The sequence below is a fragment of the Trachemys scripta genome, chromosome 9 (genome assembly GCF_013100865.1).
Source record: "Trachemys scripta elegans isolate TJP31775 chromosome 9, CAS_Tse_1.0, whole genome shotgun sequence".
Classification (NCBI taxonomy): Eukaryota; Metazoa; Chordata; order Testudines; family Emydidae; genus Trachemys; species Trachemys scripta.
In genome coordinates this window covers 17783747-17799732 of record NC_048306.1, presented here as the reverse complement: position 1 = coordinate 17799732, position 15986 = coordinate 17783747, and the positions used below count along the sequence as shown (strand labels likewise).

At 40.1% G+C, this 15986-nt stretch overlaps 1 long non-coding RNA gene across 3 annotated transcripts in view; it reads right to left on the bottom strand.

Moving 5' to 3' along the window:
• The window catches only part of LOC117883026, a 108791-nt gene that overhangs the window by 57865 nt on the left and 34940 nt on the right, over positions 1 to 15986 (bottom strand). For 2 of the 3 annotated variants that reach the window (XR_004647160.1, XR_004647159.1), the window contains 2 exons: positions 13188 to 13393; positions 3688 to 3843 (listed from right to left, as the gene is read on the bottom strand). This is a non-coding gene — a long non-coding RNA (uncharacterized LOC117883026). The remainder of the gene's footprint in view (positions 1 to 3687; positions 3844 to 13187; positions 13394 to 15986) is intronic. The other variant, XR_004647161.1, reaches the window with a different exon arrangement.

Genomic DNA, 15986 nt, shown 5'->3' with positions numbered 1-15986 from the left:
GAGCTGGGAATCATATCCAGGGCTTGTAGTGTAGATGTAGCCTCAGTGTTTTTTGCTTTGGATAAAGTTAATTTATTAGTTTCATTTGCTTTTGTTCATTATTGATCCTGCAAGCTTTACTCAAGCAAGCAGTCCAAATTATATCAATAGGATTGCTGATGTAAGTAAGGCTGCAAGACTGGGCGCAGAGTCATTTTAGCCTGAAAAGCCTCTGTACAAGAGACAGCAGTATTATGACAGGTGTTCACCACTTTCAATTTTCAGGAGGGCACATTAGGTCACCATGTTAAAGGCCCTGCTTAGATCAAACTTTACAGTCTCAGATGATACAGTGTCTTTGCTGTAGATTTTAAAAAGTGATATATAGCCACAGGCCCACTGAAAAAATCAAAGATCAACCTGTTTACAAAGAGCCGTATGAAACAACCTTCAAAGGCTTTGGCCCTGCAGGCTGTGATGTGCCCTGTTATGACCTGCACAATAGGTCAAAAGGAATATAAGTATAACTTTTTGACCATTTCATCCTGTACTGTATGTTTGCTTTCTTATTGTACTTCATGTACTGAATATAAATAACTATCTCTGTCATTCTGCAGCCTTTGACTATTTTTCTTGCAGCAGCTCTGCTGCTTGGCCCTTTTTTAAAGAGGATATAATAATGTTTCTCTTGTAGTATTTTATAAGTTCCCAATAGGGAAAATTACCTGGATTTGTAAAGTACATGCCAATGTTGTGTAAATATTTAAAACTCAGATCAGGATGTAGCAATTATCTTAATCTTTAAAACAATTATCCTAATTTTCTCTTTTGCACTCATACTTGTTTTCCTTTTACCAGGACAAGTTCGTTTCCAAAAGCTCTCTCCAGCAGAGAATGTGTCAAATTCATATAGTAGTGTAATGTCATACAGACACTGCATGCAGTAGCAGCATGACCACAATGCCAACATTAGTTAAAGATTACCAGCTTCAATTCATTGTTGTTACTGGCTTAAAATATTTCTAGTCTTGAAACATCATAAGAATGAAAAATACAAAGATATTTTTAATACAAAACTCTGGCTTGTGACCTGGCTTTTGTTACAAGTATGAATTAAAGGCCAAATCTAATTTAATGTAATCATGGACTTCCATGAGCTTTCAATCAGACCTATAAGTGATGTCCAACAAATCTGAGGCCAGAAAAATCTTATTTGTCATTCTGCAACCAGTGAAGCTGGCTTTCCTGACCATACTGTACTCATCAAGGACCACAGTGATCATCTAGTCTGATCTGTACAACACAAGCCATAGAATCACCCCAAAATAACTCCTAGAGTATATTTTTTAGAAAAACATCCAATCTCGATTTAAAAATTGTCAATGACAAAGAATCCACCAACATCCTTGGTAAACTGTCCAGTGGTTACTCTCATTGTTAAAAAATTATGTCTTATTTCCAATTTGAATTTGTCTAGATTCAACTTTCAGCCATTGGATCATATTATACCTTTCTCTGCTAGATTGAAGAACCCATTCTTAAATATTTGTTCCCCATGTAGATACTTACAGACTATAATCAAGTCACCCCTTAACCTTCTATTTGTTAAACTAAATAGATCGATCTCTTTGTTTCTGTCACTATAAAGCACGTTTTCCAATCTTTTAATAATTAACGTGGCTCTTCTTTGAACCCTCTCTAATTTATCAACATCCATTTTCAATTGTACCAGAACTGAATACAATATTCCAGAAGTGGTCACACCAGTGCCAAATGTCGAGGAAAAATAACCTCTTCACTCCTACTTGAGATTGCCTTGTTTGTATGTAGATGGGTACTTTTTAAAATTTAAGACCACTCTCTTAATAATTTAATATCAGTGGTTCCCGAGCTCTAGTCTATAGCTAACCATTGGTCTGTACCAGTGGCTCTCAACCTTTCCAGACTACTATACCCCTTTCAGGAGTCTGATTTGTCTTGCATATCCCAAGTTTTACCTCACGTAAAAACTACTTTATTACAAAATCAGACATAAAAATACAAAAGTGTCACAGCACACTATCACTGAAAATTTGCTTACTTTCTCATTTTTACCATATAATTATAAAATAAATGAATTGGCAAGAGGTTCCTTTCAGTAAGGTTATAGATAGAAAACTGCCTCTACATTGTTAGCATCTATCCTGGTCACAGAGATCAATGGGAGTTTTACCATTGACATAAATAGAAGAAGGGTCAAGGCCCTAGTAAAAGCTACAAACAGTTTATAAATCAAAACCTGATTTCTGATTGCTAGTGTCCTGTTCACCTATCAGTTGCACCACTAATAAAGATTCTGCAGTGAGAACCTAGTTAATCCATTGCTAAATGGAGGGAGGGATAGCTCAGTGGTTTGAGCATTGGCCTGCTAAACCCAGGGTTGTGAGTTCAATCCTTGAGGGGGCCACTTAGGGATCTAGGGCAAAATCTGTACTTGGTCCTGCTAGTGAAGGCAGGGGGCTGGACTTGATGACCTTTCAAGGTCCCTTCCAGTTCTAGGAGATGGGATATCTCCATTAATTTAATTCAAAGTATGAATGAGAACAGAATCCAGCTTGCTCTTTCATAACTCCACTAGCTCTGCATTGCCTCTAATAGCAGAAAAATATTTGTGTGTGTCAGCAAAACAACAGTAATTAGATACAACTTGAAGACCCACAGGGAGCAAACAAGGTGTCTTGTTTACACAATCACCTTCTTACTATAGCCTTCCTCTCTGTAGAACTAACCTTGTTGTCCTGGCAGATAATTGAAATGAAAGTTTAAAAGGTTTAAAAATAAAACCTTGAAGGGTTTGGAAAAAAGCTCTTGAAGGGAAAGTCTAGTTTCCACATCACCAGACCTTTGATAATCCATGCAAATACATTAAATCATAAAATTGCCACTAGAGATGGTCCAAACCCAGGCCTCAGATGAGAAACCCCCTGAGCTTTGTGAGGGAATGTTGATATTTAAGCCTGGATCTGAATTTAGTAGTTAGTCCCTATCTCTATAATGGGCAGGACTAAACCATGGACCAAATGCTGCCCTGTCTCCAACTTTGGGGGTTTGAAGTATGGATCTAGATCCAAATTTTAAGGATGGTATCCATCCATAATTATCAAGAGAAACGTAAGACTTAATTGTTTCCTGTTTATTATGTAGCAAAAACCTTACCAGAATATAATATTATACCATAAACCTAGAGGCTGGTTTCTTGTCCTATTACCCTAGCCACTTTTACTTTTTTAACTGGTTAATGTGACTGGTTTACTATCAGAATTATATGTGGGGTACCAGATGGTATCAGTTTCTGGCCTTCCCAGCACAGACAGTAGAAAAAGGACAAACAATAGAAATAACATTAAAAATGTGATGAGGACTATTTACGTTTTCATTTCTGGGCCCACATCAATAGGACATTGGAACACAAAATGTGACTGTTGAGCAACTTAGCAGTTTAAGGTGCTGACTGCATTTTTGAGATGCTGAGTGCCCTCAATTCCCATGGAACAACAGAAATTGAGGGAGCTCGGCACCATTCAGAAACAGGTGCTAGGCTTGAAATTTGTGGTGGCTGTCCCAGAGCAGAGTATGAGATGCAAGTGAGAAAGAAGAGGAAAAGAGGAAGAGCTGTCCTCTGGATGGTCTGCTGTTCAGTAACAACTCAGATAATCAACAGTATCCTACCTCCCACTATGATGACATTGTGTTTCAGATGATAATGCATCTTCTCAGAGCCACTGTGTTTCAAAACAAGTTGTACTTGGCAGATTGCCATGGTGTTGAGTGATCCTTCTCCTGTGGGATTCCAGAGCTTCCACAAACACAACAGGTCACTTTCCACTAATGTGACATAAAAGAAAGAGATTGAAAATATCAGTGTTGACATTGGCTGACTGCTGAAATTAGTATGCAGAACCAGGTTCTGTTTACAATGCAGATGTGTTAAAGGGAAATAGTGTAACCTGTTCTTCCCACCCCCTCTCCCACACACACACATACTGCCACACTGAGCAGCTGGCTGCAGTCTGAAAAGAATTGCCACGTATTTAGTCTTTTGACTTTTTTTTTTTTTTTTTTAATAAGCACACATCAAGCTGATGGATGACAGTGGTAAGAAGCAGAATGCTGGTTAGTCCTGCTCCCAGGATAAAATCTAACTTCGTCATCCATTCCAAAACACGTGAAGAATATGACAACAATAGCTTGAGACATTCTGTCAATCCACCTTAAACCCAATCTGTTGGAAACACCCATCGGTAAGGCATCCGAAGGATTCCCTTTTTTATTTCTTCTTCTCCTCCTCCCATTCAGCATGTGGGAAGTGCAGCACTCTGACTCAAAATTAGTGCTGCATAGATGGTCTTGTAACACAAATTCCTGTACAGTAGGAACTTGCCCCAATAACTATTTGTATTTAGTGACACACTTGAACAGTTATCAGAGATATGCATTTTTGCAATTTTTTCATCCAGATTAATTTAAATGCAACTTTCAGATCAGACAAGCAAGACATTGATACATTAAGCTGAGGTTATGTTAAGTAAAGAGCTGTGCAGATGAGCATTAGGGCTGAGGCACTGCACAAGGTAACACACTCAGAGGAGTATGGTTGTAAAGACAACAAGATCAAAAATTGTTAAGATGTTTTCCAGACGATAGAAAATATCCTATATCGATATTATTAGTGACATGATATATTGCCTAGCATGATTCAGAAAAGTATAATGATACTTCAAAATACAGAATATGATCCACAGTTGAGAGAATACTGCTAGACAGATGTTACATTTTGTGGGGGGTCCTCCCCACACAATTGATTTTTCATGTGTGTGCATGTATTGGCCCAGATCTTCAGATGGTATAAATGAGCATAGCTCTATTGACTTAAAATGACTTCAGTGAAGCTATGCCAATTTATATCAGCTGAGGATTTGACACAACGTCTCAAAGGAAATGACCTGGATTTGAACTCAGGACTTTCAGCTTCCTAAACACATACCTTTGAGAAGGTAAAAGAGCAGCTCCAATAGGCCATCTGGTAAAGAAAACTGCGATATACCAATAGAGGAATGGGATGCACCCTGTCCTACATCTTACTATCTGTGCATTCATGATTAAGGAAACTGTCAAAAAGATGTTGAGAGATACAGAAAAGAGCATGTTGAGTGATTAGCCTGACAGCTTCTCGGATTTTTTATTCTTCTCTATGTTGTGCTTCTGTACTCTAGTTGTGTAGCATCACCATGGGCTGGCTAGCTACTGACTGCTGATATTGTTCGTTTATTTATACCCAGTTGTGTAAGTGCTAGAGCTGGCTGCTTACCAGCCTCCAAATCTCCATGGATTATCTCCTCTATTTTGATATCCTTTTCTGAAACACAGAGGCAACTGAGTATTGAAATAAAACTCAGGGCTTTTTCTGAAGCCTTGCAGTGAATTCAGTGATTCAGCTGTTGTCAGATCGTCTCATATTTTGTTTCTGGGATCACAAATCAGTTAATAGTTAATCATTTTACTCATCTAATGATAAAAATATTTAGTGGTATTTTTATGTCGGAAGTAATAATGGAACTATTCATAGGCCATTTTAAAATTAGGAACTAATGAAAAGTTTGTCTTAAGCCTTAGACCTTTACTTTGATCTTAAATACTGTTTAAATTAACACAAACTGCTATTCATTTGTGACATTTTGAATTATTATGAATTATTTATTATAGGTATCACTGTACAAATCTAAAGGAAGACAGGATCCCTATCCCATCAAGCTTACAGTTTAATGCATTGTTCCTGCAAAGAGAAGTGTGCAGGCAGATTGCTGCATCCACAAAGAATCCCAATGACTTCCTTTCACTCTTAAAATTAACCACTTGATTAAGTATGGTCCTGAATCAGGACCATAGTGATGCCAAAGTTGTGGCCCATTTTATTTCCATCTTCTGACTCTTTTACTGCTGAGCATCTGAATCTCACATGCCAGAATCACCTGGTATATTTGTTTTTAATATTTCATGTTTAACAAAGATAAAAATAACATCAACTGAAGTTCTTCATGAAAGTAAACTTATTTTATTATCCTTTTATTACACTGTTTGCATCAACTTGTGCCAGCTTCCCCTGTGGAGCTGAGGGTGAGAATCTGTAGGAGATCTCCTCCACCTATCCCCTCACAGCCCTGGAAGTCAGAATCTCACAGATAGCCCATCGTCTAAGGGAGGGAATATGTTGCAAAGGTGACACTCCTCCTTTCCGCAACCAAATGTTCGCAGCATGGACTGGGGGCACAGATACCTGTGCATTTGTTGGTGACTTAGTTAAAAGCAAACCAGTAATGAGAAGGCCAACCATAAAATTGAGAATGATGTCTTAGTGGTAGAGAAAAATATGAATAAATTGTTATTTTATTTTAAAAAAAATAACACAGGATAAAGTGCAGTAGGACAAACATCTCATCAATAATCATAATGACTAACTCGCATTTGTGATCTGCTCCAGGAGAATGAACACAATTTCTTTTAAAATGACTAACACATTTCTAAAATTCTATGTTGTTTCAAAAGAAAGTACTTTGACCTACAGGCTCAATGTAAGAAAAATGACTAAAGTGAAGAATCCCACAAAAATTCCCAGCTACACACTTGAAATGAACACACATATTTTAGGGTATGTCTACACTTTGAGCTGAGGGTGTAATTCCCAGCTTGAGGAAATATACCCGCACAAGCTGTGACTGAGCTAGTGAGCTAAAACTAATGTATCACAGCAGAATGAGCACTGGGAGGGGCTAGTTGCCTCAACTGCATGCCTAGTGCCTTGAATGGGTATGTGCTCCGGGTGACTAACCCCTCCCACTGGTTGTGTCATGCCAGCTACACTCTGTTTTTAGTGCTGCAGCTCAATCAGAGCTGGTGTGGATAAGTCTCCTCGAGCTGGAATTTAGACTTTCCAGCTCCAACTGTAGACATACCTTTAGTTCCTGCATTTTCTGTTACTTCAGTTTTCATGTTTTTGGTACTTTTAATTCTCATAAATTGCAATGGCTCATTTCAATAAAATCAGGTCAGAGTGGGATTGATAGCCTTAGAGTTACAAAGCATAGGGAAAGAGGAGAAGTACTTTAGGTGAAATTTTCCTCTCAATTACACCCAGGTAACACAGCTGAAGGTGATGGGGTCATACGAAGAATGGTTTGGTCCAAGATGGCTTAAGGTGATCACAATAGCAGCCTGGGAAAGTGGAACAGTAGTGGGAAGGGTTATGAGCTCTGTCATTTAAAGAAGTTAATTTAGTGTTCGTGAAAAGTGCTGAATTAACAGCTTTAAAGATTGAAGTCCTCTGTTTACCCACAAAGGAATTACAGCCTGGACAGTGTGGGGAACTGTGCCTTTAAGAAGCTTTGGCAATAACTAGTTGGAACTGGTTGTCATGTTATGCAGAGACTCACGTTATGCAATGCCAGTGAGTTACAACTGAGACACTGATAGAAGACCTATCTATGTTAGACTCCTTGACTCTGAATGATTACTTAACACCACACGGAACCAAGGGTAAAATAAACTAAGAAAATATCCTGCTTGGAAAAATGGAGCAGATAAAGCCTCATTAGAGCTGAAACTCCCTGGAAAAGTGGAAACAACTTGAGGTTTAAAAAGTGCTTCCCTTTGTATCTGAAAGCACTTGGTGCCAGCAAAAAGGAAAAACAATCAGAAGGTAGCCTTATTTCTGACAATAGCTGGTCCTGAAACACTTAATATGTTTAACAGTTTTTAGTTAAGTCAGACTGATGAGGCTAACTATGAAACTGTATAAAATAAATTTGAGTATTGTACTCCACTTGAAAAAGAATCATGAGATAGATATTTTTAAACTGAGTACAAAAAAAAAGGTGAAACAATAGAAGAGTTTGTGACTGATCTAAGACTAAAGAGACCATCTTGCAATTTGGAGGGGCTAACTGAATGTTCCTAATAAAAGACAAGATTGTGATTAGGATATGGGACAAAAAACTCAGAGAGAGATTACTGGAAGAGCAGAATTAACCTTTTACAAAGCAATTCGAATTTGCTAAGCAAACAACGCTACCCAGTCCAGAGTGAAGTTTATGGAGGGTGGATTGTGCTCTGACACTGTGGACATAATAAAGAATCCAAAATGCAATAAGAAAAGAAACCCGAGGCAGAAAGGCATGCAGAACTCAAAGTCATTGTCCACCAAAAACAAGACATTGAGCTGTTTATACTGTGGCAAACAACCTAAGCTAATGCTCACAGAATGACCAGATAGCAAGTGTGAAAAATCGGGATGGGGGCGGGAGGTAATAGGTACCTATATAAGAAAAAGCCTCCAAAATCGGGACTGTCCCTATAAAATTGGAACATCTGGTCACCCTAAATGCTCAGCATATGGAAAAAGATGAAAGAATTGCAATGGATGATAACATCACTTTATGCACACAAGCAGAGTGTGCACAACATGGATAAAGAGCGTGACAACAGGACCGCTAGCTCAAAGGAATTCCTCATAGGAGCAATGGACAATATTGCAGCACAAGACGAATGGACTATCTTGCTGAAAGCAATAAGACAATTATTTATTTTAAGTTGGACACAGGTGCACAAGCAATGTGGTGCCAGAAACAGTGATATTACCACTGAAAGAAAAGCCATAGGCAATAGAAGGTAAATAGGTAAAACTGAGGGCTTAAGGTGGTGAGCTCCCACTAAGGGAGTACAGTATATGAGTAAATAACAAATTAGAAAAGATACAATTAGAAAAGATACCAGGCATAAGAACACCTGTTATTGTGTTTTAAACATTTCAGGCCCTTGGTCTCATCAAGAAGGTGCACATGTCGGATGGGCAGGGGACCAAAACAATTGAAGAGTCTGAGGAAGTCTTCCGGGGCATAGGGAAGTTCTGAGAGTATTTGTATAGAATAAAGCTGAAAGAGCCCAACCATCCCATGATTCAGGTCTCTAACAAAGTTTCCCTTGCCATAAGGTAGAGGTTAAAAGAGGAGCTGGGTAGGCTCATTGCTCTGGGAACCACAGAGTGAGAAGAAGTACTAAGAGCATTCATTGACCACTACAAAGGAAAAAAAGAAGAAGATAGAACCTTTCACTTATGTATAGACCCCAAAACATTAAGTATGTTAAAAGGGAACATTTACCACTACCTAGTAGGGGAGAAATTTGGGGGGAAGATGGCTAACACCAAATATCTTTCTACCTTTGATGCATCAGTAGGGTTCTGGAAGATGCCCTTAAAAAAACTAAGGACATGTTTGTGCAGCACCCCTTTTGGGAGACAGTGTTTCTGCACACTGCCATTTGGGTTGTGTTGGTCATCGGAGGTGTGTCACTGGAAAATACAAGAAAATTTTGTTGGTTTAGAGGATACTGTGGGTTACCTAGATAACATTTTGTTCTGGGGAAAAACAGTAAAAGAGCACAACCAGAGCCTCTGAGCAGCTTTTGAGATGCTGGGCTAAAGCTAAATAAACAAAAATGTAAATCTGGTGTAATAGAAATGACATACTTGGGAAAGAATGTTAGTAGGGCAAGGTGTACAGGAAGATCACAGCACGGTTGAAGCCCTCAACAACATGCCTACCCCGACAGACAAGGAATGGGTATGAATATTCCTTGGAATGGTGAACAATATATGGAACTTTGTGACTAATCTAGCTGCCTGAACCAGCAACCTGAGAGAGCTGCTCAAAGATATCTAGTGGACATGGAATGCAAATCTTAATAAAGAAAGTAAAGGTGTTAATTAAAGCAGCCCTAGTCCTGAGGTACTATGGCAGTAAGCACAAAATTAAAGCTATCCACAGATGCCTCCAAGTAGTGTACTGGCCTTGTCTTCTTATAAGAGTTTGGTCAAAACTGGAGACCTGTGGCCTAAATTCCCTCTAAGCTGTGCGGCCATGCAACTGCGCAGCAGCCTATTAAGCGCTGCTCAGGTGCTCAGGGCTGCAGCAAGGAGAGATTCCTCTCCCCCAGCCCCGGACCCAAACCAGTCCAGTCCCAGACCTGCCATGCCCAGGGGAGACACACCTCTCCCCAGCCCCAACCCGGCCCCGGCCCGGACCTGCCATGGCCATGGGAGAGGAGCCCCTTCCCTGGCCCCAACCCAGCCCCGGCACAGCCCTGCCATGGCCATGGGAGAGGCACCTATTCCGCAGTGGCGAGAGGCCGCAGTGGGGAGAGGCCGCAGTGGGGAGAGGCACCCTTCCCCTCCAGCCCAGGTTCTGCTGCAGGGAGAGAGAGCTGGGGGAGTCCTCTCCCCCTGCTGTAGCCCTGGGGCAGCCTGCATCCCAAACCCCTCATCCCTGGGGCCCCACCCCAGAGCCCACAACCCCAGCCCGAGCCCTCACCACCTGCACCCCAATCCTCTGCCCCAGCTCTGAGCCCCCTCCCATACTCCAAACCCCTCGGCCTCCCCCCCCCACATCACCTCCATATTGTTGAATATAACAAAATCCACGTCGCACATGGATGTAAAAAATGAGCGAGAACACTGCCGTGGCCTATGCATCATGGGTGCTAACAAAAGCTCAGTGTCAATATATTCAAATAGAGAAGGAAGATTTGGCATTAGGCTATGGGTATAAAAAGTTTTATTTATGGAAGGCCTGTTAGCTAAAACTGACCATATATATTTCACTTATTGCCATTGCCAAAAGGAGCTAGCAAACACCCCTTGAAAATACAAAGATTGTTGTTTCAATTTCACATGTATGATTTGCAAATTGAATACAAACCTGGGAGAGATTTGGTGTTTGCAGGCAAACTGTCTACAGAATTTGACAAATGTGACAAAAGTGATCTCAGACAAATTGTGGATGGTGATTACCAGAGCTACTGCTCAGGATGAGACCCTGCAGCAAGTAATCAAGGCCACTAGAACAGAATGGCTGGACAGCCCCTATTATAAATGTAGGGGAAACTCTCAGTACTACATGGGATTTTGTTTAAAGCCTCTAGGATGGTGATTGCGAATCCAGACAAATGTTAAAAAGGATACATGCAGGTCATTTAGGGACTGGAAAATCTAAATGAAGGGCCAGAGACATTTTATACTGGCCCCAAAGGAACAGTGACATTGAGGAAGCTGTCAAGATTTGTTGCATATGCCAAAAATATAGGTCAAGTCAAGTAACAGAACCCAGGTTGGTAGCCCAGGAAAAATTGGTCCCCTGAAACAAAGTAGGTATAGATTTGTTTACACGGGGGGCTAGAAAAAATACTCTGGAATTGTCCTCGACTATTATTCTTACTTCCCTGAGATAGCCTTACTAGAAGATACTACAGCTAAACAGGTGATTGTGCATATCAAATCTAATTTTACCAGGTATGGTATATACCTGACATAGTAATGTCTGACAATGGGTCACAGTTTAATAGGCATGAGTTTATCAGTTTCCAGTGAACTATGACTTTAGGCATTCAAGACTAGTCTCCATTATCCCCAATCCACTGGGTTGGTTGGAAATTATGTCAAAATAATGAATTATCTACTGTAAAAGGATGCAGAATCTGATCCGTATTTAGTACTGTTAAATTACAGAATGGCACCAATGAAGCATGGGTTGTCACCCACTGACATTTTTATCATAAGAAAACTGAAAACAAGAATGCCTTAGCTGTTACAAAATGATATCAGAGTCACTGGGGACTTGCAAATGTATAATGAGACAATTAAGCAAATACAAAAAAACTCAATGTGATTTGTAGTCCCAGTGGCTGCCACCACTTTATGAAAATGATGCTATGCATCTCTATGAAGGGGAACAATGTATTGACCAGTGTGTTAGCTGCACTCTTGGTCTGAGGCAGCAGAAAAATGAGAAAGTCTCTTTCGATACAGCTTTAATTTCTAAATAATTTAAAGGCAAAAACATGTGTTGCCTTGCAAAAACTAACAAAAATCATCATAGCTCAGATATCAGGCTATGTCTACACTACCATGGTAAGTCGACCTACGCTACACAACTCCAGCTACGTGAATAACATAGCTGGAGTCGACGTACCTTAGGTCGAGTTACCGTGGGGTCTACACCACGGGGGGTCGACGGGAGAAAATCTACCGTCGACTTACCTTACTCTTCTCGTCGGGGTCGACTGGAGAGCGATCTGCAGTCAATTTGGCGGGTCTTTACTAGACCCGCTAAATCGACCAATGGTGGATCGATCTCAGAGAGTCGATCCTGGCTGTAGTGTAGACCTGCCCTCAGAAACATTGCAGCAAATTAACACAAGACCAGCAAACTCAGAGTCAGTAGGCAAATTAGATATAGATAAGCTCATTGGCAGGCTTAAGAAATGCTTCACAGTTCATTGGAGAAACAAGGTGGGTGAGATAATATCTTGTAATGTCAGATATTATCTCACCCACATTTGTCTCTCTAATATCCAGATGATCATAATGGTCCCTTCTGACCTTAAAGTCTATGAGTCTATCCTGGGACCAACAGAGCAACAAGAACACTGCATATCACAGTCCATTGGATCGAAAAAATGTTGACAAATGAATTGACAACTTATGTCATGTACGGTCTCTTTAGCATACTCAGGCAGCCTACTTTCAGTCACTCCACAACTAAGTCTTTGGTTAATATTGACCATATTTATTTCCCATTCCAATGATTTCATATCAGGCATTTCCACAACATTTGCTCTTTGATTTGCTGTACTCTTTCTGGGTTTGACTTCCCTCTTGTTAGGGTGGCCACTCATGCATTCTGAGAATACCGGACATTCCAGTACTTCCAGGGATGGAGTGGGCTCACACCCTCTGGCGTGTATGCCTAGTATGAGGTCCTGCCAGCATGATGGGAGCAATGTGCTCTTCAAAATGGTGTCCCTCATTGAATATCGTACAAAACCACATCTGATTTTGTCTCAGTACTGCATGTGGGGGGAAACCACTGAAAAAGAGGATTGTCTGGCTTAAAACTGAACAAATGGCCGGCCTGCCTCTTATATAGACTTACTGTCCCAACACCCATGGACTCCAATGGGAGACTGTCCATTGGCTTCAGTGAAGTTTGATTCAGGCCATATACCTTACGGCAAAGTTCATTCAAGATATAGAAAGTAAAATGTTTAAACTTCCTATTTTTATCCAAATAATCTCTCACACTCTTTCACATAATTAATTTTCCTATAGCATATAGGCCTACCTTCTTCAAAGGGGTGTGTGCAAAAAGGTGCATCTGTTTCCTAGAGAAAATCCCAGGAAATGTAGATTGATATATTCACAAAATAATTCAGCAGGCAAATAAGGCATGTTTCCAATTCTAACAAGGATACTTCTAGAAATGGATCCCGCCTACATCATAAGTTTTCCTTTTCCATTTCAAAATTTTGAGGCAGGAAGCTCACATTCCTATGGAAAAAAAAAAAAAAAGAAACAGGAAAGGACATGAAAGAGTACCAAGTAAAATTCACAAATCAACTAAAGGAGCCAGAGGTAAAAATATCAAAGAAATTAAGTGTAAATCACAGTAACTCATCAGACAGGTACTACTGGACAGGGAAAGAATCCTTTGGGCCATTTGGACAATATTCCTGAATCAATCAAAAGAGACCCTATACTATGCTTTCCATGAGAGGTGGCCTTAACAGTTTTGGGCAGCCCTGAAAAACATTTTTTTAAATTTGCCCACTCTCTTCGAGAACCAGTTTCTGTCCACCATTCGCATAACAAACTGTACAGTGTTAGTTAAGGATTTTGGGGAGGTTTAGCAAAATTATTCTTTGCAATATACTCCAAACTTGACCCATTTTACACAGAGTTTGTTTGGGGAGAGAGGGTGTGTGTGAAACTTTAGGCCACTCCATCTCCACAAATTACTGCTCTAAAAGTGAAGCCCATCTCTTTGTGCATTCCAACCCCAATGCTTACAAAACTAAATAGTCTTGCTCAGGGAATCTGAAATTCTACTACTTCCCCCAAATCAGAGGTCTCTGTGACCACCAGGCTTGTGAGGACGCAACTCCAGCTCTTCTTCCCTTACACTTATTAATTCTTGACCTAAACATCAGTTACCACATTTAGGCAAATGCTTCCTCTGATTAGCTTCTATGCCAGAAAGGCAAGGTCATAGAACAACTCAAACCAGACCCAGAAGTCCTGGCTCACAATCCTCTGTTCTACATTCCTTTCCTAAAATACATGTATTCTTTCAGTATAAGTACTGTCCCATGATCACTTGCAGATAATTGGTTTAAAGAATATTATTTGCTTGGCTAATGATGATATAATTAGGAGAGGGAATACTTATTCAGAAATATTTATTTCTGAATAAGTATAGTTCTCACCATTTTTGCTTAATTTTACCTCTATTTATTAAGTGATCCCTCCCACCCCCTTTGCAATAGTTGACTATTTTTGCAGAAGGTACAGGAATTTCCTAGCTGGATTTGATTATTAATAATTCAAAGAGCAAATTACTCCATGGCAGGGGAAGGATAACTGAAAGCAGCATTGACAGCTTGTCATAAGCCTAAGGGCCATACATGATTCACATAAAATGAAACTCATTGGAGTCATCCTCATGTGTAATATGCATATGTGAACTGAGACTGAAGACCCCAGCATTCAATGTTGTTCAAATCTAGATGCAGCATTGAATACTGGGATGTGTAGTCTCCAGGGACCATACTTCCATATTAAAGACAAAGGTAACTGTAGGCCCACTGCAGAACTCTATGGGCCTCATTTGGCCCACAGGCAGCACTGTGGCCATCTTTGCCTCATGGCAACTAGCAAAGAACAAGAATGATTGCACAATTTAATTGCTATTGTAACAACATTAGGACATCCTTCAAACATGAGGATCATGAGTGCTTCAGTTCCTTTAAATATTTGCTTATACATGTGAAGACAGGCTGGCCTTACTCCTACTTCTTCCTTGTGACAAGTCCTGCCCTACTCAAGGAATCTCTCACCTTGACTCAACAGCATATTTCCACAGCAGAAAAACAGAAGGCATTTTTCTCTGCTCAGAGTCTGAGACAGACAAGTACTTAAATTATTGCATGCAAATGAGGACTCTTATTTCTGCATGCCAGACAAAAACAAATCATACAGTGGTCTGTATGTTAAGTGAAACTGAAAAGATTCAAACACCTCTTTACCATGGTGACTCAGTCTGGTTTTGATAACAAATAAATATAGTGTCTCCCTGTAAAGAAATATTGGTATTAATCATCCTGTTTAAGGAGAGGTGATGTATTTGGAAAGAATGAATCATCATTTGTTCTATGTTGTACTCCAGAGTACTGTAAGAATGAGAATTATCCACATAGGCAGACAGTGTCTTCACTGAAAAATGTACTTAAAAATTTAATCCACAAAGAAATTCTTCCTCTGGAATTTATAATCCCTTCACTCAGTGAATAGATATTCCAGTTTCAGATTTCTCTCTGTTTATATTGGGAATTATCCCTGTTTCAGCCACTGGTAACCATTGACCAGTGTAGCTGCAACATTGTAAAGACCAAGTGTAGATAAAAACAGCTGCAATTTGTTCTGATTAAATTTATCCCAGTTTCAAGTTGAATGTCAAGTACAGACACAACATAAGAGCCAAGTCTATATGAACAATTAGTGCATGGCAAGCTGAGGTGTAAATCTACATCACACTAGCCTGCCCTGCTCTAACTATCCATATGGTACCTGCTACTGTGCACTGAAAGTTCTGCAGCGCACTTTGATCTACTCACTTTGAAATGAGAGTAGAACAAAGTGCACTAGGGTACTTTTAACGCATGGCAGAGGGTCCATGTGGACAGTTAGTGCACAGCAGGCTAGTGTGAGATAGATTTACACACCAGCTTGCCATCTACTACTGTAACTGTTTATATTAGGGTTACCATATGTCCGGATTTTCCCGGACATGTCCGGCTTTTTGGGCTCCAAATCCCTGTCCGGGGGGAAATCCCAAAAAGCCGGACATGTCTGGGAAAATCAGGAC